A 21,069-nucleotide genomic window follows, 5' to 3' on the forward strand; every position below is an offset into this window, starting at 1 on the left:
TATCACAATTGAGCTTCATGGAATGGCTCTTGGGGAACCGAATTTCGGTTTAAAAGTGGAGCCAATTAAAGCAAGGATCTGGCTATGCTGAAAGGAGCTTATTAAAGGAGCAATGTGGAGGACCACCTGACTTGGCCAAAACAACAGATAGGTTGTCAACTGTTTACAGAACTATCATTAAACTAAAATAGTATCTGTGGAATTCTAGACTCAAAATATCAATTAATATACTTTTTGGACCAAAAAGACCAATAACAGTTCCTGACCCAGATTTCAATTTGTGTACCTTACAATAGAAAATCAAAATCAGCCATCTTGTCAATAATCTGATAGCTGTATCCCCTGTTACCAAGTCAATATTTACCTAGTATAGGGTGAATATGGAAACCTCCTTATTTGGAGGTAGAATGTTAAAATAGACCTGTGTTATTTACATATTCGCCAGAGGGATCAACACCCAGCTCTTGCACATCTTGGTGTGGCGTTTTAAAGTTTTCTCAACATTCTTTTTTTAATTTGAATCCCTGAACGTTGAGTAGTCTGATAATCACATACATCATTTCCTTGATGTGTAATTCTTTCTAAATACAACCCTTTGCCAAGCAGCTAAAATTACAAATGTCCCCAGATCATAAATTTCTCGAAAGGATAATCGAGGGTCAAAAACGGAATACTCGTGAGAATAGCTGGGAAAGTGATTCATGTGGTTCAAAGGTACACAGGAGGAAATATACGGCCTTAACGTCTGTCCCAGCTGATCACTGAGACATGCTGATATCATGTCAACACATCTTTATGTGGACAAAAAGTACACACAACTCAACAAAACAGAAATTATATGTTCAATACAATTAATCAATGTTCCTCAGTATCTGTGGCTAGCTTGTACAAGCTGTTACCACGACGCTGATAAACGGACAAAAAAAACTAGCAGTAATCTACATCTGTGACACCACCAGCCATTGAGGAAATCTCAAACATCTTTGTGATTTTTATCCTGGTCCACTGAACTCTTGAAGGACATACCTAATGTTTAACTTGTAATACAACATAACAATATACTCCGCTATTTGTTAAGCAGCCATGTTTTCTATAACGAAAAAATAATAAAGCAGATTTGTATTTCATTGAAATCTCAAAAATGATTCATTCATTTGCCTACTTTCAAAGTATCAGTAAATTTCAATATATGTTTAGAACAATCATGACTATTTTTCCCACTTGTTTTGGATGAGGCCATTATTGCTTTTGCTTGGGAAGAAGACTAATAATTTTCTGAGAAATGTTTTCTCAATGACTATAACATAAGTTAATAACAGAAATAAGGAATTGCCAATATCAATAATACATTTTCACAGTTTAAATCCTGTTCTGTAGACGAAGCAAGAAATTGCTTCACATTTGTGTTGCAGGAGACTAGAAATCATCAATGTTTGATAGCAGAACACCGTCTATCCCTACCGGTAATCAATCAAGGGGGGGCCATGGAGCTCTATCATCGGTACTGATTACAGTCTCTGGTAATTATACCCAAATATACCTACATCCCTGTTAATTTACTGCTATTAATTATTCAAAACAACAAATGATTTGAAATCAGCGATCCCTTACTGGAGTATTCCGAGTCTAGGTGAGTTATGTGTTGTGTCTGGATCCTTAAGAAATGAGTTATTAAACTCTTTCAGTTCAAACGGATCCTGTCGTTAAATCTTAATATGCTGTCTTGTGGTGTTGTGTGTAATACACTTGACTGAACATAACATCATTGTTATGTACACTACATGGCTGAGTTCATCGGCAAATTACACCAGAACTATAGCCTACAATTTTTCTTCAGTTATCATAATTATTAGCTTCATAAAATATTTACAAAACATGACATACGAGTATTGTACGTATGTCTCTTCACATTTTTTTCAATAATAATTGCTTTCTTTTTAAAATACTGCTTTTCAAATTATTCTGTACATACTAGTTTAATAGAATGCCCCTGAGAAAACAGATATTTAGTCAATAACAAATAGTTTTAATGGTTTTCTCTAATGTTAACCAAATTACATAACATTACCGTTAGCGGAGCACAAGACCATGAACATAAATAAAAGTCAATGTTTAACGGTAGATTCCAGTCAACCCTTGACATTACACATTCTTTACTCTTTAGGTATGTTACTGTTGATTGTAGAAAATGGCATGTATGTTTTTTTATCTGGACGTGTAGGCTGTTTTGTGTCATCCCAGCTTGGTTTAAATGTCAGAAGGATGTCTGTTGTGTTCCCGACAAACTTGACATTTCGTTAAGGACTGCAGCATGTTATTGTTATCACTAACCAGACTTTCTTTTATAGGTAGAACATGTTCATATATAAAACTTATGTCTCCTTATTAAAATGTTTAATACGAAACATTATCAAGGTCACAAAGTACAACCGGCATTATTTATGACTCGCCACGTCAAAATGCAACACGTCACTGATGGAGATCTTGGCTTAAATGGAATAGCCTAAATTTCAAATTAATTTACATTATTAATATGAATGTAATGCTACCAGGACTGAGTAGTACATTTGTGAGGTCTATAGACACAGGATTATGTATGGCTGGCCAAGGCATGTATCTCATATCCGTTCTGCATGTCTTGATGGAAAGGTTTAATGAATTTCTGAACCCTTCGCACTCTAACCAGCCAGAGTCATCTAGATAACACTTTATACTTTGATGGTGTTTTTTTTTTCTTTTATCACACAAGGTTTAGAACTAAGTTTGTTAGAATCTATTAATGCCTTATGCCAGTCATTATGCAGCTATAAAAGTCTATAGATTAAAATTCCTGACGGGGTACGGAGCATTACGGACAGGCTTTATGTCACTAAATGCCAGCCGACCGAAGTGCATGGTCCACACAAGATGAAAAGGTTAATGACTAGAAAAAAAATCTTTTGAAGGCGCTGGTTTTTTCCTGGTGACATGTATTCCTGATCACCCCACAAATTTTAAAGTATATACATCTTGACGACTAAACATGATGGGTCGTATTCATTTCCTGACCGAAAGTGAAGCAAAACATCCCCTGGTCATGTTAAGGAAATGCTATCGCCTATTCATCTATGATATTGTTTGTAAAACAACGTCTTCAAAAGCTAGACGCTGATTCCCTGTGTTGTATTTACAACGACATCAAAGACAGGTTATATTGTCACAGAGCGTGACCCCATGACAATATCTATTCTTCTTGATCTTCGATGCCCCTACGATAATGGTGCGGTAGATCATAAGACATCTGAGAGCTCGCATCAAGATACTTATTTAAAGTCACCAATCGCAGGCTGGCATTTTTTTCCTCTAACTATAATTGAACATAAATTTTATCAATTAATTAACAAGAAACAAGATTTTGATATAAGGTATTAAAAGAAAAGATCTTTTTAAAACATTCAGAGCCACCGGGTGCATTTTACAAACAATAGATTAATCTGCCTTTGTGTAATAACAACAAGTACAAATCTACACCAGGACAACTTGGTTCAAATTCCTTGGGCTCGCATGTCCGAGAAAATATCCTGTGTTTCTCTGAGCAAGCAGCATTTATATTTCTAAGATCAGACTTAAGTGTAATCTAAAGTGAAATTAGTATAACTTATCAAAAATGACCCTTGTCTAATGGAAATTTCTTGGTACTCCGACATAGTTGTATAGCATTATTCTTCTTAATTGAACCCTGCATAATCTGAAAACTCGGCTATACCATGGGACATCTGGTCTAGACAAGTTAAACTGTATTCTATTTTTCTTAAATACCTGTAAATTGCTAATAAAAAAGGTCTGATATACAATAAGATTCACTCCTAAACCCATCTCTTTAACTTTAACCAATAGTTAAATGTGAAATAAAGTAAGCCAATGAAACCATACCGACAGTAAAATTAGGTTTTATTCGACTGTAAATTTTACAGGTGACCAGTAAAACAATAGAGTTTTAAACAAAGCTGTAATTTAAGTGGTTGTTAATACTGGAGTCCAAACAGCAGCCATCAACTTTAATGGATTTGCTCATAAATTCTCATTGAAATGCTGCACAAGTTTTTAGCCATTATCGCAAACAGACGAGGCACCAAGCCCCAGCCCAGACAAGACCATGCGCACTCTCTAATGGCCGGTATAAATACTATTCTGATCAGATTCTGACGTATAACATGGAATAACACAGCGTTTTTTTAGCATTTTATGGCTCCCCAATGAAATAAAATTTCCTAAGGTAAACAACCATATGCATCATTTGATTCCATAACATGGTGTACACATAGAATTGTTATCCGACAAATTTTATTAAATCAATTAAATGCTGGATGGCTTTGATACAAACTAGTCTAATAATTCCCTGTGGTTTACAAGTAAATAGAAACTGCTGTTAAATGTGACCTTCACTTCATATTTCATCAATGATTGATACAAACACATAAATTGTGGAATGATTATTCTGGATGTGTACAGTGAACTATAGCAGGAAAATGTGGAATCAAATATTCAAAATCATTTCATGCATTTTTCACGTTTCCAAACTAATGGAAGCTGATATAAAATTTTAAAACTTGTGAGTTTTTAAAATGTGGTTTTTAAAATTAATCATATCTTTTCATCTGTATTGCCTAATATGGCCAAGCTGTGGATGGCTGAGGGAAGCTCAGAGCCACACTCATCACTCCCAAACTCTGATGCCTATCTTTATACCTCTAATTTTCAGATTCCAATTAAACATGACGAAGAGTCCATCCTGTATGTTCCTGATAAGGCATTCCTGTGAGCTTTGATTGGGTGGATTCTCATTCTATACAGTTTAATTTTTTAGGACACTAGCTGGTGAGATTTATCAAGATCCTTGACAACAATTAACATGAATTGCATTAAACATATTTATTATGTTTGTCAATGATTTGCTGGGCTGATAATATCATTGTGTAATATAGTAGAGACTCTTAGACCGACACTTGTCACTGGACAGCCTTCTGCTGAACTTGTGGTGGGGCTCAGTGTCACTCAGAGCTACTGACAGAGGCCAGGACTACCTAGGGAGCCCAGTGTCACTGACAGGGGCGAATAACTCTGTAAGGGATCAGTGTATCTCCTGATCTGGGCAGCTAAGGTTTCGCTGTGTTATTGACCCAGCATTTATCATGATTGTTTGACCTGTCCCTTTGTCCAGATCCCTAGGGAGCCAGCGTATTTAATTCAACTGTGACACTAATCAATGTTACGCAATCACTGAGAATCATATTGGATTAATACTGAACTGTGACAGAATCTAGATCCTGTAGCTCCCCTGTTATACTTTCCTCTGTTACTGATAGTCACCCCCATAAGTCAGATTACGTTTTGACATCAGTTAATAAATTTTGACCCATACATCTATATCCAATATACAACTTGACACTTAACTAAAATATTTTTCATCTATAATTGATAATTCCATGACTACTGTTTCACCTAAATGTCTTTAACCTATAACCCTACATTGCAGTCCCTAACCTCTTGACCTCTTAACCTAATTATTGCCCTTTGTGGCCTTTTATCTTGTCACTAACGTGTGGTCTGGGAGTCATTACCTTTAGCTTCTGTCCTTTCCTACCAGTTTCTTAACCCCTGACCTCTGACCCAGCATTTCCCTATTCTGGTCCCTGACCAGGGGTGTCTTAGTCAGTCCCTAACCTCTCACCCCTAACCTCTTTGCCCTTGTTACCTACAACCTTTATCCCATAGGTCAAATTGGACTACAATTATCTCATCAACTGCCAACAAAACACAATGAAATGATGATTGTGATTAGTCAGTCAGTTGACCAATCATAGCTAAGCTGACAAGACCACAGGCCTAAAGTGACAATTACACTAAACAGTCCCCAGGGGAACTGATAGTGATCCTGTCATGTTAAACCGGTGATCATTAGTGCATGACCTATGTTAAAAGTCACCAATAACACACAGGTGATTTACACCGACATGCTTTTTCGAGACAGAGGCAGAGATGTCATTGGACACTAGTTACCTCTGAAAATGTTTATGTCCACTAGCTTATTGGGATATATAAACAATTAGTCAACATGAACATACGATGGTAGAACACGTTTCCAGTGACGTAAACAAATGCACTCGGCACCAACTCCTTCATTCAGACATGAAATCTTAATTTCCTTTTCTCTTTTTTTAACAATTCAACCTCCCATTTTCGGTTGGCAAGGTTAATACAACTCACCCCTAATATCTTATCATTAAGGTTGTCATGCCTACCCACCCAGCTATCTCTTCCTGGCTTACGTAAACAATTAATCCCTAACAACAAACATTAACACCAGCTGCCACTCCTAGACATAAATCAACCAACGATATTCTGTCTGTTAAAAATAAAACATAAGGAGATTGAGTCTAACTGCAGTCACCTGTGAAGGTTTCGAGTCACCAATTTTTATTAATAATTAAGCAAATAGCCACCACAAAACAACTTCACTAATTACCTTTTTAAATCAAACGTTAATTTTTTTTTTCAAGAGATGAAATTCTCGGTCAGTTCTTAGATATGATATGCTGGGGGCCGGTACAGAATTTGTTTTTGTATGGCAGTATTTTAAAATTTTGTTTCTATAAACAAACCGCAGACCTCTAAATTATAAGCTAACAATAAGTTTGTTTCTAGACAAACCACAGGCCCCTTAGCTAATAAAGTGAAAGTTTGTTCCATATTTCCAATAAGATATAAAAGTTAAAACGTCTCGATTCGCTATGACTTTTACCTCGCTTGTATCCCACAAAGTAGCTCAGCAAATATAGAAACTACAGATTAATCATGTTTTATTCTGAATAAATACAAAAAAAATATGTCTGAAGATTTCCGGTCGACTTCACTCCAATAGATCTTTGGTTGTTTATCGGGTGAATTCCACTTCCCTGAATAAACACATAACAAGTAAAGACCCATTTCTTATAGGAATTTTAAATATATTTATTTCTTTGCATATAATTCATTTCAACAATATATATTTCAATATGTATGTAAATTTCCACCTTCAGAGTTCTAGTATTGAAGGTTGTTCAACCAAACATACACAACTTTCATTAAACATCGGGTATTTCTTTTTTTAATTTCAAAACCACACGTAACCAGCTTACTTTAGACTGATATCGGTACAATCTCGAGTATACATATATAAAGCTGACCAGGCGTGGAATCCTGGGTTTCCGCTATTTTAACTGATCCTAGTGACATTAGGAAAGTCTGGCATTTAGATTAGGTGGCCATTTCTACCTTACAGTTCAACCATTCTGGCTCATTACATACTTCTACACGCTCACAAGTTTGAACATGGAACTCCACTCAATATAGGATAATACATCTTTTTATTTCTCGGGGGAATAAAAATTACCACTCCTGTACAATCTAATACTATAAGGATTCTATACCTTATACAAAAGTTCAACTGCAAATTTTTGAAAATTAATTAAAAAAAATATCTAAATTATTAGAAAATCATTAAATTTGATTTATTTAATGATATCTAATTACAAGATCATATTTCAAATAAGACATTATTTGGGTGGATAATCATCACGGTTTAGAGAATTTTTTTTTACTGTATCTCATTGTATTAACAACTGCATAGACCCAACACACTGGTTTAATGTCTGAAAATGGTTGTAATTAATTTTGCCGAGACAGTCAGGAAAGCATTGCTTGTGGGTACAGAGATATGTCAAAGGTGTCGGGGAAACTTTGAAGCCTGACACTAAAAGGTGGAGAGGAAAGATTCTTCATTAACGGAGCTCCTCCCAGCATCCTCCTCTATATCGTTAGGCTAGGACATTTACCCTTACCGTGTGTACACACTGGTAATTGGGCAATGAGGAATTAGGCAGCATAACTCTTAATTTCCTGTGATAGAGTGTTTGTGGTGATGAGAAGTGATGGCTGTCCCGCACAGGAAGGTAGTGGTGAACATAGATCAGAACATCCTATACCGGCACTTCATATTAAAACACTTACAACAGATAATGGGAACAGCTAACTAGCTAGGCAGTTCCCATTCTTCAGGTCAATTATCATACAATAACAGAGACCATGCATACAGATACCCCTTGAATCCCCTTCCTAGTCAATACAACCCAATGGATGCTTGTTCTAGTCACAATACAACACAACTTCAAACTTGCTGAAATCTGTCTCGCATAATGTAACAGTTTGCACTACCATTATCACAAATGCTGTCACCAAAGACTCCCAAATGCCCTTTCACACAAACATCTTCACATTCAGACCCAATCACCAATACCCAAACATTGCCACCAAAATCCCACCGCTGCCACCAGATAATTAAGTCACCTGAAATTCCCGCTATAGTCATCCAAAATTGCAAAATATTGCTACCAAAAGTCATGCTAATCCCTACCCTGAACAAGTCGCCTACATCTCTGCTGCGTCTGCCATTCCCAAGATAAACGAGGCACTAGATGCATCTTGAAAGTCACTTGAGCCTACATTCAAGCGTGTAATGAGAGGGGTGCATGGAGTCAGTGTACCTGTGTTGGAGGGGAATGCACCTCCGCCTGGTCTAATGGCAGCCAGGAATGGGGAGGACTGGAAATACAACCCGTCATTACCACACTATCAACGCGCAATTACTTGACTCTTCATCTTTCTTGTACACTACTTCACCCTGATTCATTCCCGACATATCTACATGTGACAGATACAATGTTTGGCTGAACATTAGTTGTCGCAGCATCATCTACTTGCCATATCATATTCACACAACACTAAATGCCACACGGCCTTCTGTTTTTCACTTCCTATATACCTAGCAGTGCATCGCCCTATAAATTGGGTAGCGATTATCACCACATGTGATTCTTGGAAGTGTGGAAGTACACTTCCTATTTCCTAATGTCTAGTTATGTACCCACAGTAATTACGAACCTGTTTTATTAGCAATCAGTCTTGGAATGTTTTGTGACAGGTTATATAACGGGAGATAAACAAACATGGGTCTACCTGTCTGTATATCATCAACGTAACATACTGTCAATAAACGCCCTTTACTTGTAAATTTATCCAGCAATAAATTACTTCTTTAAGTATATTGCTACACCAGCACACACCGTAAAACAGCTGGAAAGATTAACTCCCATTATATGTAAATCCCCAAAACTAATATTGACCCCTTTTTTCTTTATCTAAATCCCTTTTTCCATACCAGGCTGTCCAATGTTTGCCTACAGAATTAGCTAGCTTACCAAGAACAAAATACCAGTCATGCCTCATTACAGGTCCAAGTGAGGAACAATGTCTGTAAATTACCCAGGGCCCTGACAAACAAACTGGCCTGTGTACAGTATGGAGTAATAATTCTTGGCTTACCACACCCATCCTTTTAAAGTACTTCACCCAATTCTGTACAAGTGGAATGTTCACAACTTGGACACACATCATACTGTATACAGTATAAAGCAGGTTAAACTTGTATTCTACAACTAATCTTTTGAAATATTATCATGTGTCTAAAATATTGAACAAGAAATAACGAGAAAATGAGACGACACTATACCCCCTCTCTGCTCAATTTTACAATGAGAGATATAGATATTTTAACCCACCATATGCACCGACTGAACCCTGTTTCTTTATGTGTAACATTCACATCCCCATCCACCAACCTAAATGATAACCTGGACTACTAAATTAGTGTCACTGTGCCATTAAGTGACTTATCTTAATTCCTTGTCTCAAATTTTTATCTTCATGCCTAGAGTTTACCAACTCACCACCCCTTCCTTACCACCCTTCCTATAATCTCTCAGCCCTCCTATAATCTCTCAGCCCTCCTATAATCTCTCAGCCCTCCTATAATCTCTCGGGTCATTCAGATCTATACTCACTCCTACCTATTTTTCCCACCATTTTCTGCCCCCTTCAACCCCTCCAAATTTCTTACCCATCATATATTGAAGGGGAAAGATAACAGTAAAGTATAAATATTTGCAAATCTTATTTAAATTCTCTTCCCTTCTCTCACATTTATTGAACTCTTCTTTTCTCTCCTCCATTTCTGCACTTGTATTGACTGAACTCTCCCTTTTTGCTCTCATTTCTGCCCTTGTATTTATTGAACTCTCTCTTTCTGCCCTTGTATCTATTGAACTCTCCCTTTCTTGGAGACTATCTCTACTATCCCAACCTGAGATAAGAGACCTGTCCTAGCACAATGGTGGTTATGATGTATGATTATAAGCGGCTATATTTAATTAGATCTCCAGCGGCCAGGAGATTTACCAGCTGACCACAAACAAGTCGGATAGTGTTAGATAGGACAGAGATCTGACCTCCATTGTCACTTAGCCATAAAGTAAACAGGGTAGGCCTGCTCTGGTATTTCAAGTCAAACCCAACTAATAATAGGGCACCAACGTATATTTCAAAATCACCTGGGACTTCTAACCAAACCCCTATAGTAGAAATGCCCAATATAACCCTTTACAAAGTGGGAATTCTGATGTGGTTATATGGTAGACAGTATCTGTGTCACTATATTGTGAATTCTGAACACTGACAATTATTTCAGTCCTAGGAATTCAAAGCACCTCCAGGAATTCTGACTGCATTATCTGCACTATTCTGAAATCTGACCACATCTCAAACCCCTACCCTTCACCAATAATCTCACGACATCTGACCGCGTCACTAACCCGACTCTGGCTACATCTATAGCTTTCATACACTAGTCTACTGGAAGCTATTGACATTCAGATCACGATCCATCTATTGATGTTTTTCTAACAACCTATATTAATACAACATCGATTTCTAATGCTCCTCCATCTACAAGTTAGCCATCTTGTATTTGCTGTTGTAATAAATGGCAGATTTTCAAAACTATATTTAATTATTCTTCAAATTCAAATCTCCCAGGCTGTCAACGATATACTCCAAGTTTCAAAGGTGGTGACATATCATTCATTTATCCAAAGCTCAACCCTCCTGAGTAGTGAGTCTACATACAAATAGTGTTTATATAAGATGGCTGTTATTAGATTCTTTCAAACAGTAAATAACCAAAAAGCCTGTTACCATGGAAATGTTTTAAATAAGATGAATACTTCCTGGAGTTTTAGACATTTTTGTGTGCTAGAAATCCACAATAAAGACGAAGCTAATAAGTCAATGTTTCTTTGTGAATTATGAAAACCTCGTTAAATTAAGACAAACGATCGTTATACATCCTCCCTAACATTAGATATAGCTGTGTTGATCTAACTGGATCTGTTTCACTCCTCCCTTCAGTAGCCCAATTACATCAATGTAGTATTGCACCCGACAACCACCAGACAGATCCGTTAAAATGAATTGATTTTGCAATGAAAACTTCCGGCGGCACGTCTGCTTTCATTAAAATTAATAAAAAATGATTGAGGGTTTGTTGTATTTTATAAAGTTATACAAACAGGCTATTATTGTAAGCTTCCAATTACGGCATTCAATGAGCATGGGAGTCAATTCAAACCTACTCTTTACCAAAAATAAAACAGTTGCCCAAACACTACACTATGAGACTGTTTACAATTGTGTATAACCCTATGCATAATTCATCCTACTTAGTAATTTTAAATGTATTGATTGTGCAAGGTATCGGCTGTACGGACTCGGAAGCCTGGGATCAGAATCACTTAATAAGGCAGGATCTGTGTTGGGATATTGATGCCGCGATTCATCAGAATTTCCTTCGGCTTTTTATAATTCTTCTCATCCATTGAGGTATAAATGATACCAGAAACTGTCGCTCTTTCTCCGCGCTTTACCAAGCAGGCATTTCCTGAAAATTGATGAGACAATATTCTACCGGAATCCGTGCTCCTGACCATTCAGCTAACCAACGGGGGATCATCAGCCATTGTATTTTGGTGCGGTACAGTTCACCACATGAAAGAGAAGAAGTCTACCTTTGTCAATTCAAGCCTGTTGCAAAGTAGCTGATGCTGATTGTAATAGCGCTCGGGCGTCAGTGAATAGTAGAAGAGATTTATTGATCTGCTCCACACAAATGAATATACCTATAAAAGTCGTGATACAATAGCACAATGCTCTATTACAGTATTAGGATATTTATGTCATATTTATGTTCTTTTCTTCAATGTGTTTAACAAATCAGAAGCGAGCTTGTCGGCATTAACGCCCATGAATTATCGATTCCATTTTGTCAATTCAAATCCTGTTATACCGATTGACACATTCTTGCTCAAACGTATAAATATGTAATTTCAGGTATAAATTTCTACATTGAAACTTACTTTTGTGTCATGAATGAATCATACTTTATCTATAAATCAAGAAATAAAACGAATGTACCATGGAAAATGGATGGGAAATTTAGATGAGAATAATTGCCAGCTAAACTCGGAAATGTACATTAAAATTACCTTGCATACAAAGCTGGATTATTATCCGTGAAAAGTAAAATATGAACGAAATACACAAATAATGATTAACCAGCAGCAAAGTTGAGCAATATAAAAACATCAAGACTAGATTTATATGAAATATAGCTATTTTGATTTCAGCTTTTATCTAGAGAAACCAGCTTCCCTCATACAGCAGCTTGTATCTATACTTATGATTCTCTTATCAATTCACTATATAATATATATCAATGTTGCCTGGGAAGCTATAAATTCCAATCTGACCAACTCTCCCCACTACCAGCATATAGACAAGGCCAAAAGTAAAAGTTGTTTTTCTATCATGACCAAATTCCAGCTACAACTCTAAGTCCCCGTGGAGCAGCACCATATAATAAAACACATTTATGTATTTTCTCCAGTGAAATCAACTCACTTTCCAATGCATTTTTTCGCTACACTATCATGATTAATTGGCAGTTAAAACACAATTCAAAAATCTCTGTTCAATATCATAAACTGTCAGGTTTGAGAAGCGGCCATTAAATAGACCCATATTTCGCGTGACTCTTCTCCCTATCGGGCCATATCCCACTGTACACTTTCTAGTCTGCCGTACCAATACCGTTCTGGCAATTCTCGAGGGGTAGGTATGCATTCATGAGGTCATACGCTATTAATCAATATAATGTTAATTCTTATTTCTACCTTATAGTACTTGTATTTTATCATGCATGCATATTATAAGTCATATATGAATATATTTCTATCTTGAATCGAAAAATTTTCATTTTTGGAAAAAAGTATTTCATATCACGCATACATATAACCATGTATGTATATATATCACAACATATTCCTACCTGAAAATGAACCTTTTTAGAAGCAAAAAGTCTTGTTTTTCATATCATGCCTGTATGGTATTCATTTATCAATATGCAATGTGATAAATATACATGTATCAATCTCTAAATGAATATTTCTTTATTCGTACAAATAATGAGGAAGAATTACTTTTAATTCTGACAACCATCTGTATCATTAAGATCGTTGTTTAATTATCATTGCCGATACATTTAATATAAAATGCCTGTATTTCAAATATCAAGCTGTGTCACTGACTGTAATGTACATCTGTCACTCATTTTGAAATCTAACACCTGTGAAACACAAACTATAAACATATGTGTACAGCGGAAATTGATTTCTCCGACGTTATTGAAATTTACATTAATACTCATAACAAAGGCTAAGATATTCTACTTGTGTAATAAATACTGTTGTGTTTTCTATAAATTATGATGATTCTTATGAATATTTAATGTAGAAACTTTAACCAGATCAAATCATAACTTATTGTAAAACAAAATTTACCTGTATTATTATCATTATTAAGAGTATATTCACCAGTACATATGGTACGTGTTGTGTGGTGAATCACTTTCATATAAAATTGGTTTTATTTCTGTCAATCGTGATTTACAAACATCTACCTCAGTGTTGTTATGTATATAAAGGTAGATAGTTGTACAGGTGAGTTGATCCTTATTGAGTCATCTTACGATACCAGACAATAAATCTTACTCCTCTGCACAAACTGTCTTATAACATAAAACTGTACAAGTAATAATGACAGCCCTACTGATCCCTAATCAGACACTTCCTAACAAGTAGAACTCGAATTTCCACTGAAATGTTACACACTTTAGTAATTAATTCACCGATAGATATATGGCAACAACTGTAATGTTATAAAATTGGATGTTTATGACTTCTATAGGTTTCCAGGGGCATGGTCGGTGCACTGAACCACAGCACAGAAACCAGGCATTAATTCAATCAGCAGTTTGCCAGGTAATGTAGCAGTAAGTCGTCAACAGGTAACATCCACAGGTGAAGTTAATATCTAGTACTCCTTGCACTTGTACCTTAAAATAACCCCACACCTATACAAAGTTCATCAATTTCTATTCATTTTTCTTTCAATACCTTCTTGCTGAAGCATTTTGAATGAATTTCTATTTCAGAATTAAGTGATATGGGTTTATGCATTATGAAATGCATTATAGCTAACAGCATGCATGTATGATAATCTACAAGCCATATATAATTTAACCTGCTAAAACTTGCCAGCACTGATGGTCCCATTGATTCAGTAATACCAAGTTTCAAATCTATTCACATTAAATCCATAATTTTTATTTTTCGGTAAAAACAAATTTCCCTTCCATTAGTGCCGATATGATCAGCGATAGAAGCCTTGCCAATAGTATATATATATGTATGTGTATACCATTACTGAAAGTTACAACTACCTCAATAACAATTTTACGCCTCAATAACTAGACCCAAGGTCAAAGGTTCACCACGGTTTTTTTTAAGACACATCACCGGTTTGTTAAACTCACAAGACCTGAAGGTCCATTAAATATACCTCTATTCTGTACAACGGTGGATAATGATAGCTTTTCAACACATTCACATTATTATACTAATTTTAACCTAAACTTATATAGTCACAATTTTTCATGCTTCAGGCTTCAGTGTCTAGCTAGTATACTGTACGTACAACAAACAAACGACACATTTATTGACACAAAAAACATACCCCGCTTATTTTCACACAACCGTGGTCAGTCCTAACTCTATGTGACAAAAATCTAAAACGCTAGACAACAATAGCATTAAAAATAAGTCTAATTTCATCTGTAATCAATTTCCTTGTAGATTTGGAAGTTGCCTAACTGGCACATGGGTGTCAGTTACTATGGTAACCAACACACATGCTTCTCATCTTAAGAAAGCCAGGTGTCTGCGATTAATTACAGGTTTTGAAGCATATAACCTCCCTCTTTTTTAACTAGCACATCTGTCTTGTACCAGAAAATACATTACTTCAATTTGGTCTAGATCCACCTTTTTTTTCTTCCAGTCTTTATTAATTAATAAACAAAACAATATTTCATCCAGATTATGGAACTATCAGGTTTAATATCATAAGTTCATGTGTGGTTATTTTTTGTTATTCAAAATCTCACCAGTCATGAAAGTTTAATTTGTCTAGATGTTTTTGGACCCAGCTTGATTCTACATATCCTTTTCTGCCTGGCAGACATCACCATGGAGATTTAATGTCTAATGTTCGAAAGCTTGACTTGACACACCTTCCTATATATCAAAATGTCTTGAGAGTAGGAAGGATTTTCTGGCAGGATAAGTCGGGTTTAATGTGATTTGGGGGGGTTATCAATTATTGTGCCATCAGCAGACATATACAGATAGTATACAGGTAATCCTTTACAGTTTTATAACCATTGTATACAAAGTCAATTCTTTCATCTCCAATAGATCTTGCAATGAATTTTATTTCAAATGACTTTCATGGGGGAATAGCTTTGTATTTGATTTTGTTTTGAGAAAAGGTTACCTTCTCCCCCACGAACTTGTCACCGCAAGATTTTTGCTTGTTTAGCTACTAAAACTGCTATGGGGAGGAAGGACAAATCGGCCATTATTTAATATCAACCATGTGAAATGTTACTGTCAGCATAGGCCACCATCATTCATTTGTTGACATTTACGGAGAGTATTTTAAAGAGTTTTAGGTGCTTCGCTGTAACAATACCGCAAGGAAGTAAGGGGAGCACAGCTTAAAGTCTTTTCAAACCTATATTGCTAATCCCTGTCGCCCTGGTGGGAGCCACAACTACCAAACAAACCTATTCATCAAAATTTCTAATAAATTTTATATCAAATGAAAATGGGCTCAGTTCTGTAGGCATGGCTGTTTCTACTTCATTAGCCTTCGACTGAAGCTAGCATCCCGAGATCACAGAACGCTTCCAACATGTCATGGCAAGTTAGTTGATGATGGATTTTCTAACCTCAAAATATAAATACCATGCCCGAGTTGTCAGGTGTTAAAATTACATTTACCGTAGCTTTCATTAATGTGTGATTCGGGTAGAACATATATTGGCTACGATAGAATCTATTAGTTGCTACAACTATTCTAGTGTATTTCGCTCCTTTGGCATAGCCAATGTCATATTACTTGAAACCCTGAAAGTAGTAACCTGGCTGGAAATATTAGAAGATATCTTAAGTTACAATTTATCGATAGCTCACGATTGAATTGTATAAATATCAAATACAAACAAATTCCAGATAGACAGATAAATATGAATAACAAATATCACAGTCTGATTACAAAGTTTGAAAGAAAGCGAGATGGTTGATGAACTGATAATACTTTATTTCAGCTGTCAATGGAGAAATCGCCGAGTCAACTCAGTATTTCAATACATATACTGTTCATATCTCTGCAATTGATCATGAAACCAACGATCAAAAAAACATCAAAACATAATTACATGGAAATGTCAATGGTTCTACCAACTCTTTAATGTCGCTTCCCAAGGCTGTTTATATACAAATTTTCAGATAAACTATGGCTGTACATATTGTAATTACCTTAAATATCTATAATGTGTGAAATCTACTCTCACAATGGCCCTAAACAACTCTGTATGGTTCTCAACAAGGAACTTCTAAACAAACCCCAGTCGTTTTCCACTTAATTCTCGTTAAGGTGAGAATGACTTGATCTGTTTTACCTGTGTTGTTTACGTAAAGTGATCAGTGATTTTGATGTCTATAGTTTCCCAGGACTTTTTCTATCTGCTACAGCCCTAATGAGATACCTGTCAGATAGTACATGTCGTCAATTTTGTATAAACGAGTCTTCACAGACACGAGTGTCTCATACCGCAGGTATGACGATTAGGGGATCTGATTACGCCCGATGACTTTTTTCCTGTGAAAGGTTGACAACACAAAGACGTATGCCGTAGACAGTGTTCAGACCAACCACACAACATTGCCTTGATTAAAGCCAAGAAATTAAATATTAGATCATCCCAGTGAGAGAGAAATCAACTCTAGATAATCGTGTTGGGTTCAGTGGACGATTCGTGTTAAGTAAAGTACACCTGTGTCTGTTGTTAATGATTAATGTTACAGGTAGGTGGAAAGGCTCTGCACCACTATCCATTCAGTCATTATCAAAAAAAAGTTCTTTTTTATAATCAAAACACTTTCATTCACGGGAACGTTTTTTTCTCTCTTTAAATCCAATACAACAAAGTTGTAACATACACTTGTTTCGTAAATTTGATTCGATATAAATTAAGTTTTTACTAGCAAGAACTAAGGCTATACACTGATTCGCCAACCCTACGTTATATGACAATATGATTATATTTGATTTAAACTTTGGTTAGGTATAAAGAAATCTTAGATTTTGACCTTGTAAAACAAAAATACAATTGACCTTCAGATTTGTGATTTACCTTGAAAACAAAAGTGTAGACATCACTGGCCTTTCGACCTGAGATTTTATTTTCCTGTTGAGATAGAGTATATCTGCTGTGATCAATAGCACACAGATTCGGTTGGGAAAGCCACTGTGGTGACTGGACACCAGCCAAACCAGACGGCCACAACACAAGAATGTAGGATGTTTGTCCAATTTCATTGTGATTTATACAAACGTACTCGTGATTAAATCTAACTCCGAAAAGTGCCAGTGAATTCGGTGCCAGATAAACTCCCAAAATATACCTCCCATGCTATATATATATATTCTCTTGACTTTATTACATTCATTAGGTACTTCTATCATCTGAACTGAATTTAAATTTATTAATCAATAAAACCGGAAAAGTATTAATTTTGTAAGAATAACACCAGATTTGCTCCATTTATATTTACACACGCCGTAACCGAATAGTTTTCTATAAATCCCTACCATGCCACAATGTTGTCAAACTTTATCAACTAAAATTTTCATGTAACTGCAGATTTCTTATGTTTACCCAACTCCTAATGATTTGTAAACACATTTACGGAGTGGATGTGAAGTCTCAATTTTGTCCTGTTGTTGATGTGTTGTGGTATATCAACTGTTCAACCAACATTTGGATAACGGGGGAAGGAGATGGTTTCAGTACGGAGTCCTAACATTAAATGATTTGTTCTCACGGTTGGTTAGGTACACTGTTCTGCTAGTCAAACTGTATCCATCCAAGTAGAAAGTTGTACCCTAAGGCAACGTCTACCTTGGGTCACACGACATGTATTTTACACCCGTATTCACCCACTCACATTTACTGACCCATACACACTAACAGTCAAGCTTACATATATAGAAAAACAAATCAGGACTTCTGGCCTTTTTAGAGGTATAGCCAGCTCCCTATAGATAGCCATCTGCAGTCTAGATTGTCACCCTTGACCTCTGAGGTCGGGAGGTCACACATGTGTGTCAGATAGTCACCACTCTTTCCCATGTATGTCAATGAAAGGTTTTATAGCAGGTATGGACTTTATCTCAGGCAGTTGTCTCTCTGCTTGACAAGAAATTAACTTGACCTCTAACCCCCAGTGCAGTCCCACAACAGGTATATGATGACCTGCTCTCTCTCAAGATTTACCTCTCAAACAAATCCCACTGGCTCTACCCCTACCCCATGCCTCCCCCCTTTAACTCCCACCTCCCCATTTCTACTTCCCTTGGACCATTAGACATCCTTATATGGGTTTATTGTGTCAATGTGTTTTTACAATTAATGGTCCTGTAGGCGTTTGAAAGAAATGTCAGACTATCATCCCAAGATTGTGCACATCATGTCAGGCATGGGGATATGACAAGTCATCCTCAAACTCTAACATTATCAACGACATTAAAACAAAACCTAGCAAAAACTAATTGACAGTTTTTATCCGGAAAATTTATCGGACTTTCCCCACTGTGTGGCACTAACTAGACTAATTCAACTCAAATTCAGATAAAGAACTCAATCTTAATAATTGCTTCCTTGTTCATAAACATTCGAGTGATTCCAGCTTCATCCTGAAGGCCAGATATGACATACAGCATTCTCATCTAGTTTTATCGTTTTACAATAACGACACATTAGCAACACTGGAATTTAGCTAAATCATTTTCGAAACAATCTAGCACATCAAACTGTTCTAACTAACTCTTATGTTATAGCAAAATATGTCATTCTTGATCTGCAATAGGAAATATATGTCGGGAAAAAAAACAATGCAGGGCTGGTTTGAAAAGCTACAGGTGAGATGGCAAATGAGATCAAGTATGACATATTTTGAGAAAGGATTTGTATGGGCTTTGTCTGTTATCTAATCCAATTGTTAATACATTGTACTTTGTTATATTTATTATCTATATTATAATTATGTTTATAATCATTGTATTACCAATAAAATATTTTGATATGAAATGTCAAATGAAACATGGCACTGCATCCCCCTCCCTTCAAGAATCTCTAACTTACAAATAACATAATACGATATGGATCAGGTAAAATACAGGTAAAATATATATTTTACCTGGACTGCCCTCCCTCAGGCCTCCCCCTTCCCCCTCCCCCCAACAAATGGCTCATGCAGGTATAAGCTACATTTTACCTGGACTGCCTTCACTCATACCCCCTCCTCAGGATCCTAACTAACAAACTACAACATAGACTGGTCATGTTCCTCCCTGGAATCTAACTAACAAATGGGTCAGGGAAGCTACATATTCCTCCCCAAGAATCTAAAACCCAAGAAAGCTTCATTTCACCTGCATAGACTGCCCCCTCTCCTTACTTTACAAATAACAGATGGTTACCCAGGTATCTTCAAAGAAAACACAAAAGGTATCCGATTAGCCTCACAAAGAACTTACACCTAACATTACATGTAATTGACATTTGAAGAAATACCTGTGGAGCATCTCTGACCCAACAGGACATGGCATTAGTTAGGAACATTAATGATCACATTAGACATGACAGGTGAGTCAGTCATGATGGTCAAACAACCCAGATGATTGGAAACATAGGTAGGTGTCCCAGGTATTACAGGTAAACTAATTAGCACTAATGACAGGTATTTTGTGTACCAGCATGTTCACATGTTCCTATCCACATTACCTGAGCCATAGACCCTGTGTAGGGCCTGCCCAGGTAAAACCAAGTACATGTCTCGTACATTATACAGTACTGTGAATGACAGGCGAGCACATCCTCCTACAATTAAACAACTATTCCAATCTAATACATGAGTCTGACCCCTGGCCTAAGCCTTTGTCCGGTGGGTGTAGTTCTAGGTCATTTCCACAGGTGGAGGATCCATCACAACCATAACCAATTACAGCATAGTCATAAAACCACCTTGTTTTCTCACCTAGGTTATATGGACAGGAAGTGCCCCACTATCTAAATCCAACCCTTAATGTGCTTTGATCCCTGGATCTACCATCTATATCCCAATTAAAAAGAAAGGAAATCACCCCGGACAAAGATTTAGGTAAAATGTCCCATTTATATTCCTAATAACTGGAATGGATCTCAAAAATAAATGGAAGTTTTTACCAAAATTTGAAATGAAAAAAAAAAAAAAATCTGTAGACTATTTCTGAAGGTCTGCTCTTGTTCTACATCTAGACATAAGGTTTCTACCAGACTGGAGCTATTTGACTATATGTATAAACTCTTCGGAGAACAAACCATTTGAACATCATTAGGGCCTTAGTAACAGGATGTTATTCAGGGCCGGGCTGATAACA

The 21,069-nt window shown here is 36.4% G+C and overlaps 1 protein-coding gene across 19 annotated transcripts in view; it reads right to left on the reverse strand.

Moving 5' to 3' along the window:
- Positions 1-21,069, reverse strand: part of LOC138331819 (RNA-binding protein Musashi homolog 2-like) — a 125,096-nt gene that overhangs the window by 83,857 nt on the left and 20,170 nt on the right. The gene's annotated exons all lie outside the window — the stretch shown is intronic.

Source organism: Argopecten irradians, chromosome 9 (assembly GCF_041381155.1).
Source record: "Argopecten irradians isolate NY chromosome 9, Ai_NY, whole genome shotgun sequence".
In the NCBI taxonomy this organism is placed as follows: Eukaryota; Metazoa; Mollusca; class Bivalvia; order Pectinida; family Pectinidae; genus Argopecten; species Argopecten irradians.